Consider the following 21333-nt stretch of genomic DNA (forward strand, 5'->3'; position numbering starts at 1 on the left):
GCTCACTTTGCCACTGGATTCAAGCAAGCCTGGCTGAAGACAGCTGAAATGCCAGAAACCGGTCCTAGGAAGCTTGTTTCCGGTCCAGGGAAGACATGGCTTGGCAGTTCGGGCTGGACTGTTCCCATGAGGCACAGGGTCAGACTGATTTGCATATGGCCATGTCTGAACTGGGGTGGCAGAGTGGGCTAAAGAACGGTGATGGATTAAACCCAGATCAGTTGACTGGGGGTGAGTGCTTGCAATGTTCAACACTCCGTCCATCATTTCCTTTGGTTTTAGCTTTGTTCGCCATAAGTTGGCAGGGTATGCTCAGACGTGAGTCCCTTGCTCACTTTGCCACTGGATTCAAGCAAGCCTGGCTGAAGACGCTGAAATGCCAGAAAACGGTCCTAGGAAGCTTGTTTCCGGTCCAGGGAAGACATGGCTTGGCAGTTCGGGCTGGACTGTTCCCATGAGGCACAGGGTCAGACTGATTTGCATATGGCCATGTCTGAACTGGGGTGGCAGAGTGGGCTAAAGAACGGTGATGGATTAAACCCAGATCAGTTGACTGGGGGTGAGTGCTTGCAATGTTCAACACTCCGTCCATCATTTCCTTTGGTTTTTGCTTTGTTCGCCATAAGTTGGCAGGGTATGCTCAGACGTGAGTCCCTTGCTCACTTTGCCACTGGATTCAAGCAAGCCTGGCTGAAGACGGCTGAAATGCCAGAAACCGGTCCTAGGAAGCTTGTTTCCGGTCCAGGGAAGACATGGCTTGGCAGTTCGGGCTGGACTGTTCCCATGAGGCACAGGGTCAGACTGATTTGCATATGGCCATGTCTGAACTAGGGTGGCAGAGTGGGCTAAAGAACGGTGATGGATTAAACCCAGATCAGTTGACTGGGGGTGAGTGCTTGCAATGTTCAACACTCCGTCCATCATTTCCTTTGGTTTTTGCTTTGTTCGCCATAAAAAGGCAGGGTATGCTCAGACGTGAGTCCCTTGCTCACTTTGCCACTGGATTCAAGCAAGCCTGGCTGAAGACGGCTGAAATGCCAGAAACCGGTCCTAGGAAGCTTGTTTCCGGTCCAGGGAAGACATGGCTTGGCAGTTCGGGCTGGACTGTTCCCATGAGGCACAGGGTCAGACTGATTTGCATATGGCCATGTCTGAACTGGGGTGGCAGAGTGGGATAAAGAACGGTGATGGATTAAACCCAGATCAGTTGACTGGGGGTGAGTGCTTGCAATGTTCAACACTCCGTCCATCATTTCCTTTGGTTTTAGCTTTGTTCGCCATAAGTTGGCAGGGTATGCTCAGACGTGAGTCCCTTGCTCACTTTGCCACTGGATTCAAGCAAGCCTGGCTGAAGACGGCTGAAATGCCAGAAACCGGTCCTAGGAAGCTTGTTTCCGGTCCAGGGAAGACATGGCTTGGCAGTTCGGGCTGGACTGTTTCCATGAGGCACAGGGTCAGACTGATTTGCATATGGCCATGTCTGAACTGGGGTGGCAGAGTGGACTAAAGAACGGTGATGGTTAAAACCCAGATCAGTTGACTGGGGATGAGTGCTTGCAATGTTCAACAGTCCGTCCATCATTTCCTTTGGTTTTTGCTTTGTTCGCCATAAGTTGGCAGGGTATGCTCAGACGTGAGTCCCTTGCTCACTTTGCCACTGGATTCAAGCAAGCCTGGCTGAAGACAGCTGAAATGCCAGAAACCGGTCCTAGGAAGCTTGTTTCCGGTCCAGGGAAGACATGGCTTGGCAGTTTGGGCTGGACTGTTCCCATGAGGCACAGGGTCAGACTGATTTGCATATGGCCATGTCTGAACTGGGGTGGCAGAGTGGGCTAAAGAACGGTGATGGATTAAACCCAGATCAGTTGACTGGGGGTGAGTGCTTGCCATGTTCAACACTCCGTCCATCATTTCCTTTGGTTTTTGCTTTGTTCGCCATAAGTTGGCAGGGTATGCTCAGACGTGAGTCCCTTGCTCACTTTGCCACTGGATTCAAGCAAGCCTGGCTGAAGACGGCTGAAATGCCAGAAACCGGTCCTAGGAAGCTTGTTTCCGGTCCAGGGAAGACATGGCTTGGCAGTTCGGGCTGGACTGTTCCCATGAGGCACAGGGTCAGACTGATTTGCATATGGCCATGTCTGAACTGGGGTGGCAGAGTGGGCTAAAGAACGGTGATGGATTAAACCCAGATCAGTTGACTGGGGGTGAGTGCTTGCAATGTTCAACACTCCGTCCATCATTTCCTTTGGTTTTTGCTTTGTTCGCCATAAGTTGGCAGGGTATGCTCAGACGTGAGTCCCTTGCTCACTTTGCCACTGCATTCAAGCAAGCCTGGCTGAAGGCGGCTGAAATGCCAGAAACCGGTCCTAGGAAGCTTGTTTCCGGTCCAGGGAAGACATGGCTTGGCAGTTCGGGCTGGACTGTTCCCATGAGGCACAGGGTCAGACTGATTTGCATATGGCCATGTCTGAACTGGGGTGGCAGAGTGGGCTAAAGAACGGTGATGGATTAAACCCAGATCAGTTGACTGGGGGTGAGTGCTTGCAATGTTCAACACTCCGTCCATCATTTCCTTTGGTTTTTGCTTTGTTCGCCATAAGTTGGCAGGGTATGCTCAAACGTGAGTCCCTTGCTCACTTTGCCACTGGATTCAAGCAAGCCTGGCTGAAGACGGCTGAAATGCCAGAAACTGGTCCTAGGAAGCTTGTTTCCGGTCCAGGGAAGACATGGCTTGGCAGTTCGGGCTGGACTGTTCCCATGAGGCACAGGGTCAGACTGATTTGCATATGGCCATGTCTGAACTGGGGTGGCAGAGTGGGCTAAAGAACGGTGATGGATTAAACCCAGATCAGTTGACTGGGGGTGAGTGCTTGCAATGTTCAACACTCCGTCCATCATTTCCTTTGGTTTTAGCTTTGTTCGCCATAAGTTGGCAGGGTATGCTCAGACGTGAGTCCCTTGCTCACTTTGCCACTGGATTCAAGCAAGCCTGGCTGAAGACGGCTGAAATGCCAGAAACCGGTCCTAGGAAGCTTGTTTCCGGTCCAGGGAAGACATGGCTTGGCAGTTCGGGCTGGACTGTTCCCATGAGGCACAGGGTCAGACTGATTTGCATATGGCCATGTCTGAACTGGGGTGGCAGAGTGGACTAAAGAACGGTGATGGATTAAACCCAGATCAGTTGACTGGGGGTGAGTGCTTGCAATGTTCAACAGTCCGTCCATCATTTCCTTTGGTTTTTGCTTTGTTCGCCATAAGTTGGCAGGGTATGCTCAGACGTGAGTCCCTTGCTCACTTTGCCACTGGATTCAAGCAAGCCTGGCTGAAGACGGCTGAAATGCCAGAAACCGGTCCTAGGAAGCTTGTTTCCGGTCCAGGGAAGACATGGCTTGGCAGTTTGGGCTGGACTGTTCCCATGAGGCACAGGGTCAGACTGATTTGCATATGGCCATGTCTGAACTGGGGTGGCAGAGTGGGCTAAAGAACGGTGATGGATTAAACCCAGATCAGTAGACTGGGGGTGAGTGCTTGCAATGTTCAACACTCCGTCCATCATTTCCTTTGGTTTTTGCTTTGTTCGCCATAAGTTGGCAGGGTATGCTCAGACGTGAGTCCCTTGCTCACTTTGCCACTGGATTCAAGCAAGCCTGGCTGAAGACGGCTGAAATGCCAGAAACCGGTCCTAGGAAGCTTGTTTCCGGTCCAGGGAAGACATGGCTTGGCAGTTCGGGCTGGACTGTTCCCATGAGGCACAGGGTCAGACTGATTTGCATATGGCCATGTCTGAACTGGGGTGGCAGAGTGGGCTAAAGAACGGTGATGGATTAAACCCAGATCAGTTGACTGGGGGTGAGTGCTTGCAATGTTCAACACTCCGTCCATCATTTCCTTTGGTTTTTGCTTTGTTCGCCATAAAAAGGCAGGGTATGCTCAGACGTGAGTCCCTTGCTCACTTTGCCACTGGATTCAAGCAAGCCTGGCTGAAGACGGCTGAAATGCCAGAAACCGGTCCTAGGAAGCTTGTTTCCGGTCCAGGGAAGACATGGCTTGGCAGTTCGGGCTGGACTGTTCCCATGAGGCACAGGGTCAGACTGATTTGCATATGGCCATGTCTGAACTGGGGTGGCAGAGTGGGCTAAAGAACGGTGATGGATTAAACCCAGATCAGTTGACTGGGGGTGAGTGCTTGCAATGTTCAACACTCCGTCCATCATTTCCTTTGGTTTTTGCTTTGTTCGCCATAAAAAGGCAGGGTATGCTCAGACGTGAGGCCCTTGCTCACTTTGCCACTGGATTCAAGCAAGCCTGGCTGAAGACGGCTGAAATGCCAGAAACCGGTCCTAGGAAGCTTGTTTCCGGTCCAGGGAAGACATGGCTTGGCAGTTCGGGCTGGACTGTTCCCATGAGGCACAGGGTCAGACTGATTTGCATATGGCCATGTCTGAACTGGGGTGGCAGAGTGGGCTAAAGAACGGTGATGGATTAAACCCAGATCAGTTGACGGGGGGTGAGTGCTTGCAATGTTCAACACTCCGTCCATCATTTCCTTTGGTTTTTGCTTTGTTCGCCATAAGTTGGCAGGGTATCCTCAGACGTGAGTCCCTTGCTCACTTTGCCACTGGATTCAAGCAAGCCTGGCTGAAGACAGCTGAAATGCCAGAAACCGGTCCTAGGAAGCTTGTTTCCGGTCCAGGGAAGACATGGCTTGGCAGTTTGGGCTGGACTGTTCCCATGAGGCACAGGGTCAGACTGATTTGCATATGGCCATGTCTGAACTGGGGTGGCAGAGTGGGCTAAAGAACGGTGATGGATTAAACCCAGATCAGTTGACTGGGGGTGAGTGCTTGCAATGTTCAACACTCCGTCCATCATTTCCTTTGGTTTTTGCTTTGTTCGCCATAAGTTGGCAGGGTATGCTCAGACGTGAGTCCCTTGCTCACTTTGCCACTGGATTCAAGCAAGCCTGGCTGAAGACGGCTGAAATGCCAGAGACCGGTCCTAGGAAGCTTGTTTCCGGTCCAGGGAAGACATGGCTTGGCAGTTCGGGCTGGACTGTTCCCATGAGGCACAGGGTCAGACTGATTTGCATATGGCCATGTCTGAACTGGGGTGGCAGAGTGTGCTAAAGAACGGTGATGGATTAAACCCAGATCAGTTGACTGGGGGTGAGTGCTTGCAATGTTCAACACTCCGTCCATCATTTCCTTTGGTTTTTGCTTTGTTCGCCATAAAAAGGCAGGGTATGCTCAGACGTGAGGCCCTTGCTCACTTTGCCACTGGATTCAAGCAAGCCTGGCTGAAGACGGCTGAAATGCCAGAAACCGGTCCTAGGAAGCTTGTTTCCGGTCCAGGGAAGACATGGCTTGGCAGTTCGGGCTGGACTGTTCCCATGAGGCACAGGGTCAGACTGATTTGCATATGGCCATGTCTGAACTGGGGTGGCAGAGTGGGCTAAAGAACGGTGATGGATTAAACCCAGATCAGTTGACTGGGGGTGAGTGCTTGCAATGTTCAACACTCCGTCCATCATTTCCTTTGGTTTTTGCTTTGTTCGCCATAAGTTGGCAGGGTATGCTCAGACGTGAGTCCCTTGCTCACTTTGCCACTGGATTCAAGCAAGCCTGGCTGAAGACGGCTGAAATGCCAGAAACCGGTCCTAGGAAGCTTGTTTCCGGTCCAGGGAAGACATGGCTTGGCAGTTCGGGCTGGACTGTTCCCATGAGGCACAGGGTCAGACTGATTTGCATATGGCCATGTCTGAACTGGGGTGGCAGAGTGGGCTAAAGAGCGGTGATGGATTAAACCCAGATCAGTTGACTGGGGATGAGTGCTTGCAATGTTCAACACTCCGTCCATCATTTCCTTTGGTTTTTGCTTTGTTCGCCATAAGTTGGCAGGGTATGCTCAGACGTGAGTCCCTTTCTCACTTTGCCACTGGATTAAAGCAAGCCTGGCTGAAGACGGCTGAAATGCCAGAAACCGGTCCTAGGAAGCTTGTTTCCGGTCCAGGGAAGACATGGCTTGGAAGTTCGGGCTGGACTGTTCCCATGAGGCACAGGGTCAGACTGATTTGCATATGGCCATGTCTGAACTGGGGTGGCAGAGTGGGCTAAAGAACGGTGATGGATTAAACCCAGATCAGTTGACTGGGGGTGAGTGCTTGCAATGTTCAACACTCCGTCCATCATTTCCTTTGGTTTTTGCTTTGTTTGCCATAAGTTGGCAGGGTATGCTCAGACGTGAGTCCCTTGCTCACTTTGCCACTGGATTCAAGCAAGCCTGGCTGAAGACAGCTGAAATGCCAGAAACCGGTCCTAGGAAGCTTGTTTCCGGTCCAGGGAAGACATGGCTTGGCAGTTCGGGCTGGACTGTTCCCATGAGGCACAGGGTCAGACTGATTTGCATATGGCCATGTCTGAACTGGGGTGGCAGAGTGGGCTAAAGAACGGTGATGGATTAAACCCAGATCAGTTGACTGGGGGTGAGTGCTTGCAATGTTCAACACTCCGTCCATCATTTCCTTTGGTTTTAGCTTTGTTCGCCATAAGTTGGCAGGGTATGCTCAGACGTGAGTCCCTTGCTCACTTTGCCACTGGATTCAAGCAAGCCTGGCTGAAGACGCTGAAATGCCAGAAAACGGTCCTAGGAAGCTTGTTTCCGGTCCAGGGAAGACATGGCTTGGCAGTTCGGGCTGGACTGTTCCCATGAGGCACAGGGTCAGACTGATTTGCATATGGCCATGTCTGAACTGGGGTGGCAGAGTGGGCTAAAGAACGGTGATGGATTAAACCCAGATCAGTTGACTGGGGGTGAGTGCTTGCAATGTTCAACACTCCGTCCATCATTTCCTTTGGTTTTTGCTTTGTTCGCCATAAGTTGGCAGGGTATGCTCAGACGTGAGTCCCTTGCTCACTTTGCCACTGGATTCAAGCAAGCCTGGCTGAAGACGGCTGAAATGCCAGAAACCGGTCCTAGGAAGCTTGTTTCCGGTCCAGGGAAGACATGGCTTGGCAGTTCGGGCTGGACTGTTCCCATGAGGCACAGGGTCAGACTGATTTGCATATGGCCATGTCTGAACTAGGGTGGCAGAGTGGGCTAAAGAACGGTGATGGATTAAACCCAGATCAGTTGACTGGGGGTGAGTGCTTGCAATGTTCAACACTCCGTCCATCATTTCCTTTGGTTTTTGCTTTGTTCGCCATAAAAAGGCAGGGTATGCTCAGACGTGAGTCCCTTGCTCACTTTGCCACTGGATTCAAGCAAGCCTGGCTGAAGACGGCTGAAATGCCAGAAACCGGTCCTAGGAAGCTTGTTTCCGGTCCAGGGAAGACATGGCTTGGCAGTTCGGGCTGGACTGTTCCCATGAGGCACAGGGTCAGACTGATTTGCATATGGCCATGTCTGAACTGGGGTGGCAGAGTGGGATAAAGAACGGTGATGGATTAAACCCAGATCAGTTGACTGGGGGTGAGTGCTTGCAATGTTCAACACTCCGTCCATCATTTCCTTTGGTTTTAGCTTTGTTCGCCATAAGTTGGCAGGGTATGCTCAGACGTGAGTCCCTTGCTCACTTTGCCACTGGATTCAAGCAAGCCTGGCTGAAGACGGCTGAAATGCCAGAAACCGGTCCTAGGAAGCTTGTTTCCGGTCCAGGGAAGACATGGCTTGGCAGTTCGGGCTGGACTGTTTCCATGAGGCACAGGGTCAGACTGATTTGCATATGGCCATGTCTGAACTGGGGTGGCAGAGTGGACTAAAGAACGGTGATGGTTAAAACCCAGATCAGTTGACTGGGGATGAGTGCTTGCAATGTTCAACAGTCCGTCCATCATTTCCTTTGGTTTTTGCTTTGTTCGCCATAAGTTGGCAGGGTATGCTCAGACGTGAGTCCCTTGCTCACTTTGCCACTGGATTCAAGCAAGCCTGGCTGAAGACAGCTGAAATGCCAGAAACCGGTCCTAGGAAGCTTGTTTCCGGTCCAGGGAAGACATGGCTTGGCAGTTTGGGCTGGACTGTTCCCATGAGGCACAGGGTCAGACTGATTTGCATATGGCCATGTCTGAACTGGGGTGGCAGAGTGGGCTAAAGAACCGTGATGGATTAAACCCAGATCAGTTGACTGGGGGTGAGTGCTTGCCATGTTCAACACTCCGTCCATCATTTCCTTTGGTTTTTGCTTTGTTCGCCATAAGTTGGCAGGGTATGCTCAGACGTGAGTCCCTTGCTCACTTTGCCACTGGATTCAAGCAAGCCTGGCTGAAGACGGCTGAAATGCCAGAAACCGGTCCTAGGAAGCTTGTTTCCGGTCCAGGGAAGACATGGCTTGGCAGTTCGGGCTGGACTGTTCCCATGAGGCACAGGGTCAGACTGATTTGCATATGGCCATGTCTGAACTGGGGTGGCAGAGTGGGCTAAAGAACGGTGATGGATTAAACCCAGATCAGTTGACTGGGGGTGAGTGCTTGCAATGTTCAACACTCCGTCCATCATTTCCTTTGGTTTTTGCTTTGTTCGCCATAAGTTGGCAGGGTATGCTCAGACGTGAGTCCCTTGCTCACTTTGCCACTGCATTCAAGCAAGCCTGGCTGAAGACGGCTGAAATGCCAGAAACCGGTCCTAGGAAGCTTGTTTCCGGTCCAGGGAAGACATGGCTTGGCAGTTCGGGCTGGACTGTTCCCATGAGGCACAGGGTCAGACTGATTTGCATATGGCCATGTCTGAACTGGGGTGGCAGAGTGGGCTAAAGAACGGTGATGGATTAAACCCAGATCAGTTGACTGGGGGTGAGTGCTTGCAATGTTCAACACTCCGTCCATCATTTCCTTTGGTTTTTGCTTTGTTCGCCATAAGTTGGCAGGGTATGCTCAAACGTGAGTCCCTTGCTCACTTTGCCACTGGATTCAAGCAAGCCTGGCTGAAGACGGCTGAAATGCCAGAAACTGGTCCTAGGAAGCTTGTTTCCGGTCCAGGGAAGACATGGCTTGGCAGTTCGGGCTGGACTGTTCCCATGAGGCACAGGGTCAGACTGATTTGCATATGGCCATGTCTGAACTGGGGTGGCAGAGTGGGCTAAAGAACGGTGATGGATTAAACCCAGATCAGTTGACTGGGGGTGAGTGCTTGCAATGTTCAACACTCCGTCCATCATTTCCTTTGGTTTTAGCTTTGTTCGCCATAAGTTGGCAGGGTATGCTCAGACGTGAGTCCCTTGCTCACTTTGCCACTGGATTCAAGCAAGCCTGGCTGAAGACGGCTGAAATGCCAGAAACCAGTCCTAGGAAGCTTGTTTCCGGTCCAGGGAAGACATGGCTTGGCAGTTCGGGCTGGACTGTTCCCATGAGGCACAGGGTCAGACTGATTTGCATATGGCCATGTCTGAACTGGGGTGGCAGAGTGGACTAAAGAACGGTGATGGATTAAACCCAGATCAGTTGACTGGGGGTGAGTGCTTGCAATGTTCAACAGTCCGTCCATCATTTCCTTTGGTTTTTGCTTTGTTCGCCATAAGTTGGCAGGGTATGCTCAGACGTGAGTCCCTTGCTCACCTTGCCACTGGATTCAAGCAAGCCTGGCTGAAGACGGCTGAAATGCCAGAAACCGGTCCTAGGAAGCTTGTTTCCGGTCCAGGGAAGACATGGCTTGGCAGTTTGGGCTGGACTGTTCCCATGAGGCACAGGGTCAGACTGATTTGCATATGGCCATGTCTGAACTGGGGTGGCAGAGTGGGCTAAAGAACGGTGATGGATTAAACCCAGATCAGTAGACTGGGGGTGAGTGCTTGCAATGTTCAACACTCCGTCCATCATTTCCTTTGGTTTTTGCTTTGTTCGCCATAAGTTGGCAGGGTATGCTCAGACGTGAGTCCCTTGCTCACTTTGCCACTGGATTCAAGCAAGCCTGGCTGAAGACGGCTGAAATGCCAGAAACCGGTCCTAGGAAGCTTGTTTCCGGTCCAGGGAAGACATGGCTTGGCAGTTCGGGCTGGACTGTTCCCATGAGGCACAGGGTCAGACTGATTTGCATATGGCCATGTCTGAACTGGGGTGGCAGAGTGGGCTAAAGAACGGTGATGGATTAAACCCAGATCAGTTGACTGGGGGTGAGTGCTTGCAATGTTCAACACTCCGTCCATCATTTCCTTTGGTTTTTGCTTTGTTCGCCATAAAAAGGCAGGGTATGCTCAGACGTGAGTCCCTTGCTCACTTTGCCACTGGATTCAAGCAAGCCTGGCTGAAGACGGCTGAAATGCCAGAAACCGGTCCTAGGAAGCTTGTTTCCGGTCCAGGGAAGACATGGCTTGGCAGTTCGGGCTGGACTGTTCCCTTGAGGCACAGGGTCAGACTGATTTGCATATGTCCATGTCTGAACTGGGGTGGCAGAGTGGGCTAAAGAACGGTGATGGATTAAACCCAGATCAGTTGACTCGGGGTGAGTGCTTGCAATGTTCAACACTCCGTCCATCATTTCCTTTGGTTTTTGCTTTGTTCGCCTTAAGTTGGCAGGGTATGCTCAGACGTGAGTCCCTTGCTCACTTTGCCACTGGATTCAAGCAAGCCTGGCTGAAGATGGCTGAAATGCCAGAAACCGGTCCTAGGAAGCTTGTTTCCGGTCCAGGGAAGACATGGCTTGGCAGTTCGGGCTGGACTGTTCCCATGAGGCACAGGGTCAGACTGATTTGCATATGGCCATGTCTGAACTGGGGTGGCAGAGTGAGCTAAAGAACGGTGATGGATTAAACCCAGATCAGTTGACTGGGGGTGAGTGCTTGCAATGTTCAACACTCCGTCCATCATTTCCTTTGGTTTTTGCTTTGTTCGCCATAAGTTGGCAGGGTATGCTCAGATGTGAGTCCCTTGCTCACTTTGCCACTGGATTCAAGCAAGCCTGGCTGAAGACAGCTGAAATGCCAGAAACCGGTCCTAGGAAGCTTGTTTCCGGTCCAGGGAAGACATGGCTTGGCAGTTCGGGCTGGACTGTTCCCATGAGGCACAGGGTCAGACTGATTTGCATATGGCCATGTCTGAACTGGGGTGGCAGAGTGGGCTAAAGAACGGTGATGGATTAAACCCAGATCAGTTGACTGGGGGTGAGTGCTTGCAATGTTCAACACTCCGTCCATCATTTCCTTTGGTTTTAGCTTTGTTCGCCATAAGTTGGCAGGGTATGCTCAGACGTGAGTCCCTTGCTCACTTTGCCACTGGATTCAAGCAAGCCTGGCTGAAGACGGCTGAAATGCCAGAAACCGGTCCTAGGAAGCTTGTTTCCGGTCCAGGGAAGACATGGCTTGGCAGTTTCGGCTGGACTGTTCCCATGAGGCACAGGGTCAGACTGATTTGCATATGGCCATGTCTGAACTGGGGTGGCAGAGTGGGCTAAAGAACAGTGATGGATTAAACCCAGATCAGTTGACTGGGGGTGAGTGCTTGCAATGTTCAACACTCCGTCCATCATTTCCTTTGATTTTTGCTTTGTTCGCCATAAGTTGGCAGGGTATGCTCAGACGCGAGTCCCTTGCTCACTTTGCCACTGGATTCAAGCAAGCCTGGCTGAAGACGGCTGAAATGCCAGAAACCGGTCCTAGGAAGCTTGTTTCCGGTCCAGGGAAGACATGGCTTGGCAGTTCGGGCTGGACTGTTCCCATGAGGCACAGGGTCAGACTGATTTGCATATGGCCATGTCTGAACTGGGGTGGCAGAGTGGGCTAAAGAACGGTGATGGATTAAACCCAGATCAGTTGACTGGGGGTGAGTGCTTGCAATGTTCAACACTCCGTCCATCATTTCCTTTGGTTTTTGCTTTGTTCGCCATAAGTTGGCAGGGTATGCTCAGACGTGAGTCCCTTGCTCACTTTGCCACTGGATTCAAGCAAGCCTGGCTGAAGACGGCTGAAATGCCAGAAACCGGTCCTAGGAAGCTTGTTTCCGGTCCAGGGAAGACATGGCTTGGCAGTTCGGGCTGGACTGTTCCCATGAGGCACAGGGTCAGACTGATTTGCATATGGCCATGTCTGAACTGGGGTGGCAGAGTGGGCTAAAGAACGGTGATGGATTAAACCCAGATCAGTTGACTGGGGGTGAGTGCTTGCAATGTTCAACACTCCGTCCATCATTTCCTTTGGTTTTTGCTTTGTTCGCCATAAGTTGGCAGGGTATGCTCAGACGTGAGTCCCTTGCTCACTTTGCCACTGGATTCAAGCAAGCCTGGCTGAAGACGGCTGAAATGCCAGAAACCGGTCCTAGGAAGCTTGTTTCCGGTCCAGGGAAGACATGGCTTGGCAGTTCGGGCTGGACTGTTCCCATGAGGCACAGGGTCAGACTGATTTGCATAGGGCCATGTCTGAACTGGGGTGGCAGAGTGGACTAAAGAACGGTGATGGATTAAACCCAGATCAGTTGACTGGGGGTGAGTGCTTGCAATGTTCAACAGTCCGTCCATCATTTCCTTTGGTTTTTGCTTTGTTCGCCATAAGTTGGCAGGGTATGCTCAGACGTGAGTCCCTTGCTCACTTTGCCACTGGATTCAAGCAAGCCTGGCTGAAGACGGCTGAAATGCCAGAAACCGGTCCTAGAAAGCTTGTTTCCGGTCCAGGGAAGACATTGCTTGGCAGTTCGGGCTGGACTGTTCCCATGAGGCACAGGGTCAGACTGATTTGCAGATGGCCATGTCTGAACTGGGGTGGCAGATTGGGCTAAAGAACGGTGATGGATTAAACCCAGATCAGTTGACGGGGGGTGAGTGCTTGCAATGTTCAACACTCCGTCCATCATTTCCTTTGGTTTTTGCTTTGTTCGCCATAAGTTGGCAGGGTATCCTCAGACGTGAGTCCCTTGCTCACTTTGCCACTGGATTCAAGCAAGCCTGGCTGAAGACAGCTGAAATGCCAGAAACCGGTCCTAGGAAGCTTGTTTCCGGTCCAGGGAAGACATGGCTTGGCAGTTTGGGCTGGACTGTTCCCATGAGGCACAGGGTCAGACTGATTTGCATATGGCCATGTCTGAACTGGGGTGGCAGAGTGGGCTAAAGAACGGTGATGGATTAAACCCAGATCAGTAGACTGGGGGTGAGTGCTTGCAATGTTCAACACTCCGTCCATCATTTCCTTTGGTTTTTGCTTTGTTCGCCATAAGTTGGCAGGGTATGCTCAGACGTGAGTCCCTTGCTCACTTTGCCACTGGATTCAAGCAAGCCTGGCTGAAGACGGCTGAAATGCCAGAAACCGGTCCTAGGAAGCTTGTTTCCGGTCCAGGGAAGACATGGCTTGGCAGTTCGGGCTGGACTGTTCCCATGAGGCACAGGGTCAGACTGATTTGCATATGGCCATGTCTGAACTGGGGTGGCAGAGTGGGCTAAAGAACGGTGATGGATTAAACCCAGATCAGTTGACTGGGGGTGAGTGCTTGCAATGTTCAACACTCCGTCCATCATTTCCTTTGGTTTTTGCTTTGTTCGCCATAAAAAGGCAGGGTATGCTCAGACGTGAGTCCCTTGCTCACTTTGCCACTGGATTCAAGCAAGCCTGGCTGAAGACGGCTGAAATGCCAGAAACCGGTCCTAGGAAGCTTGTTTCCGGTCCAGGGAAGACATGGCTTGGCAGTTCGGGCTGGACTGTTCCCATGAGGCACAGGGTCAGACTGATTTGCATATGGCCATGTCTGAACTGGGGTGGCAGAGTGGGCTAAAGAACGGTGATGGATTAAACCCAGATCAGTTGACTGGGGGTGAGTGCTTGCAATGTTCAACACTCCGTCCATCATTTCCTTTGGTTTTTGCTTTGTTCGCCATAAAAAGGCAGGGTATGCTCAGACGTGAGGCCCTTGCTCACTTTGCCACTGGATTCAAGCAAGCCTGGCTGAAGACGGCTGAAATGCCAGAAACCGGTCCTAGGAAGCTTGTTTCCGGTCCAGGGAAGACATGGCTTGGCAGTTCGGGCTGGACTGTTCCCATGAGGCACAGGGTCAGACTGATTTGCATATGGCCATGTCTGAACTGGGGTGGCAGAGTGGGCTAAAGAACGGTGATGGATTAAACCCAGATCAGTTGACGGGGGGTGAGTGCTTGCAATGTTCAACACTCCGTCCATCATTTCCTTTGGTTTTTGCTTTGTTCGCCATAAGTTGGCAGGGTATCCTCAGACGTGAGTCCCTTGCTCACTTTGCCACTGGTTTCAAGCAAGCCTGGCTGAAGACAGCTGAAATGCCAGAAACCGGTCCTAGGAAGCTTGTTTCCGGTCCAGGGAAGACATGGCTTGGCAGTTTGGGCTGGACTGTTCCCATGAGGCACAGGGTCAGACTGATTTGCATATGGCCATGTCTGAACTGGGGTGGCAGAGTGGGCTAAAGAACGGTGATGGATTAAACCCAGATCAGTTGACTGGGGGTGAGTGCTTGCAATGTTCAACACTCCGTCCATCATTTCCTTTGGTTTTTGCTTTGTTCGCCATAAGTTGGCAGGGTATGCTCAGACGTGAGTCCCTTGCTCACTTTGCCACTGGATTCAAGCAAGCCTGGCTGAAGACGGCTGAAATGCCAGAGACCGGTCCTAGGAAGCTTGTTTCCGGTCCAGGGAAGACATGGCTTGGCAGTTCGGGCTGGACTGTTCCCATGAGGCACAGGGTCAGACTGATTTGCATATGGCCATGTCTGAACTGGGGTGGCAGAGTGGGCTAAAGAACGGTGATGGATTAAACCCAGATCAGTTGACTGGGGGTGAGTGCTTGCAATGTTCAACACTCCGTCCATCATTTCCTTTGGTTTTTGCTTTGTTCGCCATAAAAAGGCAGGGTATGCTCAGACGTGAGGCCCTTGCTCACTTTGCCACTGGATTCAAGCAAGCCTGGCTGAAGACGGCTGAAATGCCAGAAACCGGTCCTAGGAAGCTTGTTTCCGGTCCAGGGAAGACATGGCTTGGCAGTTCGGGCTGGACTGTTCCCATGAGGCACAGGGTCAGACTGATTTGCATATGGCCATGTCTGAACTGGGGTGGCAGAGTGGGCTAAAGAACGGTGATGGATTAAACCCAGATCAGTTGACTGGGGGTGAGTGCTTGCAATGTTCAACACTCCGTCCATCATTTCCTTTGGTTTTTGCTTTGTTCGCCATAAGTTGGCAGGGTATGCTCAGACGTGAGTCCCTTGCTCACTTTGCCACTGGATTCAAGCAAGCCTGGCTGAAGACGGCTGAAATGCCAGAAACCGGTCCTAGGAAGCTTGTTTCCGGTCCAGGGAAGACATGGCTTGGCAGTTCGGGCTGGACTGTTCCCATGAGGCACAGGGTCAGACTGATTTGCATATGGCCATGTCTGAACTGGGGTGGCAGAGTGGGCTAAAGAGCGGTGATGGATTAAACCCAGATCAGTTGACTGGGGATGAGTGCTTGCAATGTTCAACACTCCGTCCATCATTTCCTTTGGTTTTTGCTTTGTTCGCCATAAGTTGGCAGGGTATGCTCAGACGTGAGTCCCTTTCTCACTTTGCCACTGGATTAAAGCAAGCCTGGCTGAAGACGGCTGAAATGCCAGAAACCGGTCCTAGGAAGCTTGTTTCCGGTCCAGGGAAGACATGGCTTGGAAGTTCGGGCTGGACTGTTCCCATGAGGCACAGGGTCAGACTGATTTGCATATGGCCATGTCTGAACTGGGGTGGCAGAGTGGGCTAAAGAACGGTGATGGATTAAACCCAGATCAGTTGACTGGGGGTGAGTGCTTGCAATGTTCAACACTCCGTCCATCATTTCCTTTGGTTTTTGCTTTGTTTGCCATAAGTTGGCAGGGTATGCTCAGACGTGAGTCCCTTGCTCACTTTGCCACTGGATTCAAGCAAGCCTGGCTGAAGACAGCTGAAATGCCAGAAACCGGTCCTAGGAAGCTTGTTTCCGGTCCAGGGAAGACATGGCTTGGCAGTTCGGGCTGGACTGTTCCCATGAGGCACAGGGTCAGACTGATTTGCATATGGCCATGTCTGAACTGGGGTGGCAGAGTGGGCTAAAGAACGGTGATGGATTAAACCCAGATCAGTTGACTGGGGGTGAGTGCTTGCAATGTTCAACACTCCGTCCATCATTTCCTTTGGTTTTAGCTTTGTTCGCCATAAGTTGGCAGGGTATGCTCAGACGTGAGTCCCTTGCTCACTTTGCCACTGGATTCAAGCAAGCCTGGCTGAAGACGCTGAAATGCCAGAAAACGGTCCTAGGAAGCTTGTTTCCGGTCCAGGGAAGACATGGCTTGGCAGTTCGGGCTGGACTGTTCCCATGAGGCACAGGGTCAGACTGATTTGCATATGGCCATGTCTGAACTGGGGTGGCAGAGTGGGCTAAAGAACGGTGATGGATTAAACCCAGATCAGTTGACTGGGGGTGAGTGCTTGCAATGTTCAACACTCCGTCCATCATTTCCTTTGGTTTTTGCTTTGTTCGCCATAAGTTGGCAGGGTATGCTCAGACGTGAGTCCCTTGCTCACTTTGCCACTGGATTCAAGCAAGCCTGGCTGAAGACGGCTGAAATGCCAGAAACCGGTCCTAGGAAGCTTGTTTCCGGTCCAGGGAAGACATGGCTTGGCAGTTCGGGCTGGACTGTTCCCATGAGGCACAGGGTCAGACTGATTTGCATATGGCCATGTCTGAACTAGGGTGGCAGAGTGGGCTAAAGAACGGTGATGGATTAAACCCAGATCAGTTGACTGGGGGTGAGTGCTTGCAATGTTCAACACTCCGTCCATCATTTCCTTTGGTTTTTGCTTTGTTCGCCATAAAAAGGCAGGGTATGCTCAGACGTGAGTCCCTTGCTCACCTTGCCACTGGATTCAAGCAAGCCTGGCTGAAGACGGCTGAAATGCCAGAAACCGGTCCTAGGAAGCTTGTTTCCGGTCCAGGGAAGACATGGCTTGGCAGTTCGGGCTGGACTGTTCCCATGAGGCACAGGGTCAGACTGATTTGCATATGGCCATGTCTGAACTGGGGTGGCAGAGTGGGATAAAGAACGGTGATGGATTAAACCCAGATCAGTTGACTGGGGGTGAGTGCTTGCAATGTTCAACACTCCGTCCATCATTTCCTTTGGTTTTAGCTTTGTTCGCCATAAGTTGGCAGGGTATGCTCAGACGTGAGTCCCTTGCTCACTTTGCCACTGGATTCAAGCAAGCCTGGCTGAAGACGGCTGAAATGCCAGAAACCGGTCCTAGGAAGCTTGTTTCCGGTCCAGGGAAGACATGGCTTGGCAGTTCGGGCTGGACTGTTTCCATGAGGCACAGGGTCAGACTGATTTGCATATGGCCATGTCTGAACTGGGGTGGCAGAGTGGACTAAAGAACGGTGATGGTTAAAACCCAGATCAGTTGACTGGGGATGAGTGCTTGCAATGTTCAACAGTCCGTCCATCATTTCCTTTGGTTTTTGCTTTGTTCGCCATAAGTTGGCAGGGTATGCTCAGACGTGAGTCCCTTGCTCACTTTGCCACTGGATTCAAGCAAGCCTGGCTGAAGACAGCTGAAATGCCAGAAACCGGTCCTAGGAAGCTTGTTTCCGGTCCAGGGAAGACATGGCTTGGCAGTTTGGGCTGGACTGTTCCCATGAGGCACAGGGTCAGACTGATTTGCATATGGCCATGTCTGAACTGGGGTGGCAGAGTGGGCTAAAGAACGGTGATGGATTAAACCCAGATCAGTTGACTGGGGGTGAGTGCTTGCCATGTTCAACACTCCGTCCATCATTTCCTTTGGTTTTTGCTTTGTTCGCCATAAGTTGGCAGGGTATGCTCAGACGTGAGTCCCTTGCTCACTTTGCCACTGGATTCAAGCAAGCCTGGCTGAAGACGGCTGAAATGCCAGAAACCGGTCCTAGGAAGCTTGTTTCCGGTCCAGGGAAGACATGGCTTGGCAGTTCGGGCTGGACTGTTCCCATGAGGCACAGGGTCAGACTGATTTGCATATGGCCATGTCTGAACTGGGGTGGCAGAGTGGGCTAAAGAACGGTGATGGATTAAACCCAGATCAGTTGACTGGGGGTGAGCGCTTGCAATGTTCAACACTCCGTCCATCATTTCCTTTGGTTTTTGCTTTGTTCGCCATAAGTTGGCAGGGTATGCTCAGACGTGAGTCCCTTGCTCACTTTGCCACTGCATTCAAGCAAGCCTGGCTGAAGACGGCTGAAATGCCAGAAACCGGTCCTAGGAAGCTTGTTTCCGGTCCAGGGAAGACATGGCTTGGCAGTTCGGGCTGGACTGTTCCCATGAGGCACAGGGTCAGACTGATTTGCATATGGCCATGTCTGAACTGGGGTGGCAGAGTGGGCTAAAGAACGGTGATGGATTAAACCCAGATCAGTTGACTGGGGGTGAGTGCTTGCAATGTTCAACACTCCGTCCATCATTTCCTTTGGTTTTTGCTTTGTTCGCCATAAGTTGGCAGGGTATGCTCAAACGTGAGTCCCTTGCTCACTTTGCCACTGGATTCAAGCAAGCCTGGCTGAAGACGGCTGAAATGCCAGAAACTGGTCCTAGGAAGCTTGTTTCCGGTCCAGGGAAGTAATGGCTTGGCAGTTCGGGCTGGACTGTTCCCATGAGGCACAGGGTCAGACTGATTTGCATATGGCCATGTCTGAACTGGGGTGGCAGAGTGGGCTAAAGAACGGTGATGGATTAAACCCAGATCAGTTGACTGGGGGTGAGTGCTTGCAATGTTCAACACTCCGTCCATCATTTCCTTTGGTTTTAGCTTTGTTCGCCATAAGTTGGCAGGGTATGCTCAGACGTGAGTCCCTTGCTCACTTTGCCACTGGATTCAAGCAAGCCTGGCTGAAGACGGCTGAAATGCCAGAAACCGGTCCTAGGAAGCTTGTTTCCGGTCCAGGGAAGACATGGCTTGGCAGTTCGGGCTGGACTGTTCCCATGAGGCACAGGGTCAGACTGATTTGCATATGGCCATGTCTGAACTGGGGTGGCAGAGTGGACTAAAGAACGGTGATGGATTAAACCCAGATCAGTTGACTGGGGGTGAGTGCTTGCAATGTTCAACAGTCCGTCCATCATTTCCTTTGGTTTTTGCTTTGTTCGCCATAAGTTGGCAGGGTATGCTCAGACGTGAGTCCCTTGCTCACCTTGCCACTGGATTCAAGCAAGCCTGGCTGAAGACGGCTGAAATGCCAGAAACCGGTCCTAGGAAGCTTGTTTCCGGTCCAGGGAAGACATGGCTTGGCAGTTTGGGCTGGACTGTTCCCATGAGGCACAGGGTCAGACTGATTTGCATATGGCCATGTCTGAACTGGGGTGGCAGAGTGGGCTAAAGAACGGTGATGGATTAAACCCAGATCAGTAGACTGGGGGTGAGTGCTTGCAATGTTCAACACTCCGTCCATCATTTCCTTTGGTTTTTGCTTTGTTCGCCATAAGTTGGCAGGGTATGCTCAGACGTGAGTCCCTTGCTCACTTTGCCACTGGATTCAAGCAAGCCTGGCTGAAGACGGCTGAAATGCCAGAAACCGGTCCTAGGAAGCTTGTTTCCGGTCCAGGGAAGACATGGCTTGGCAGTTCGGGCTGGACTGTTCCCATGAGGCACAGGGTCAGACTGATTTGCATATGGCCATGTCTGAACTGGGGTGGCAGAGTGGGCTAAAGAACGGTGATGGATTAAACCCAGATCAGTTGACTGGGGGTGAGTGCTTGCAATGTTCAACACTCCGTCCATCATTTCCTTTGGTTTTTGCTTTGTTCGCCATAAAAAGGCAGGGTATGCTCAGACGTGAGTCCCTTGCTCACTTTGCCACTGGATTCAAGCAAGCCTGGCTGAAGACGGCTGAAATGCCAGAAACCGGTCCTAGGAAGCTTGTTTCCGGTCCAGGGAAGACATGGCTTGGCAGTTCGGGCTGGACTGTTCCCTTGAGGCACAGGGTCAGACTGATTTGCATATGGCCATGTCTGAACTGGGGTGGCAGAGTGGGCTAAAGAACGGTGATGGATTAAACCCAGATCAGTTGACTCGGGGTGAGTGCTTGCAATGTTCAACACTCCGTCCATCATTTCCTTTGGTTTTTGCTTTGTTCGCCATAAATTGGCAGGGTATGCTCAGACGTGAGTCCCTTGCTCACTTTGCCACTGGATTCAAGCAAGCCTGGCTGAAGATGGCTGAAATGCCAGAAACCGGTCCTAGGAAGCTTGTTTCCGGTCCAGGGAAGACATGGCTTGGCAGTTCGGGCTGGACTGTTCCCATGAGGCACAGGGTCAGACTGATTTGCATATGGCCATGTCTGAACTGGGGTGGCAGAGTGAGCTAAAGAACGGTGATGGATTAAACCCAGATCAGTTGACTGGGGGTGAGTGCTTGCAATGTTCAACACTCCGTCCATCATTTCCTTTGGTTTTTGCTTTGTTCGCCATAAGTTGGCAGGGTATGCTCAGATGTGAGTCCCTTGCTCACTTTGCCACTGGATTCAAGCAAGCCTGGCTGAAGACAGCTGAAATGCCAGAAACCGGTCCTAGGAAGCTTGTTTCCGGTCCAGGGAAGACATGGCTTGGCAGTTCGGGCTGGACTGTTCCCATGAGGCACAGGGTCAGACTGATTTGCATATGGCCATGTCTGAACTGGGGTGGCAGAGTGGGCTAAAGAACGGTGATGGATTAAACCCAGATCAGTTGACTGGGGGTGAGTGCTTGCAATGTTCAACACTCCGTCCATCATTTCCTTTGGTTTTAGCTTTGTTCGCCATAAGTTGGCAGGGTATGCTCAGACGTGAGTCCCTTGCTCACTTTGCCACTGGATTCAAGCAAGCCTGGCTGAAGACGGCTGAAATGCCAGAAACCGGTCCTAGGAAGCTTGTTTCCGGTCCAGGGAAGACATGGCTTGGCAGTTTCGGCTGGACTGTTCCCATGAGGCACAGGGTCAGACTGATTTGCATATGGCCATGTCTGAACTGGGGTGGCAGAGTGGGCTAAAGAACAGTGATGGATTAAACCCAGATCAGTTGACTGGGGGTGAGTGCTTGCAATGTTCAACACTCCGTCCATCATTTCCTTTGATTTTTGCTTTGTTCGCCATAAGTTGGCAGGGTATGCTCAGACGCGAGTCCCTTGCTCACTTTGCCACTGGATTCAAGCAAGCCTGGCTGAAGACGGCTGAAATGCCAGAAACCGGTCCTAGGAAGCTTGTTTCCGGTCCAGGGAAGACATGGCTTGGCAGTTCGGGCTGGACTGTTCCCATGAGGCACAGGGTCAGACTGATTTGCATATGGCCATGTCTGAACTGGGGTGGCAGAGTGGGCTAAAGAACGGTGATGGATTAAACCCAGATCAGTTGACTGGGGGTGAGTGCTTGCAATGTTCAACACTCCGTCCATCATTTCCTTTGGTTTT

This window comes from Triturus cristatus, chromosome 6 (genome assembly GCF_964204655.1).
Source record: "Triturus cristatus chromosome 6, aTriCri1.1, whole genome shotgun sequence".
In the NCBI taxonomy this organism is placed as follows: domain Eukaryota; kingdom Metazoa; phylum Chordata; class Amphibia; order Caudata; family Salamandridae; genus Triturus; species Triturus cristatus.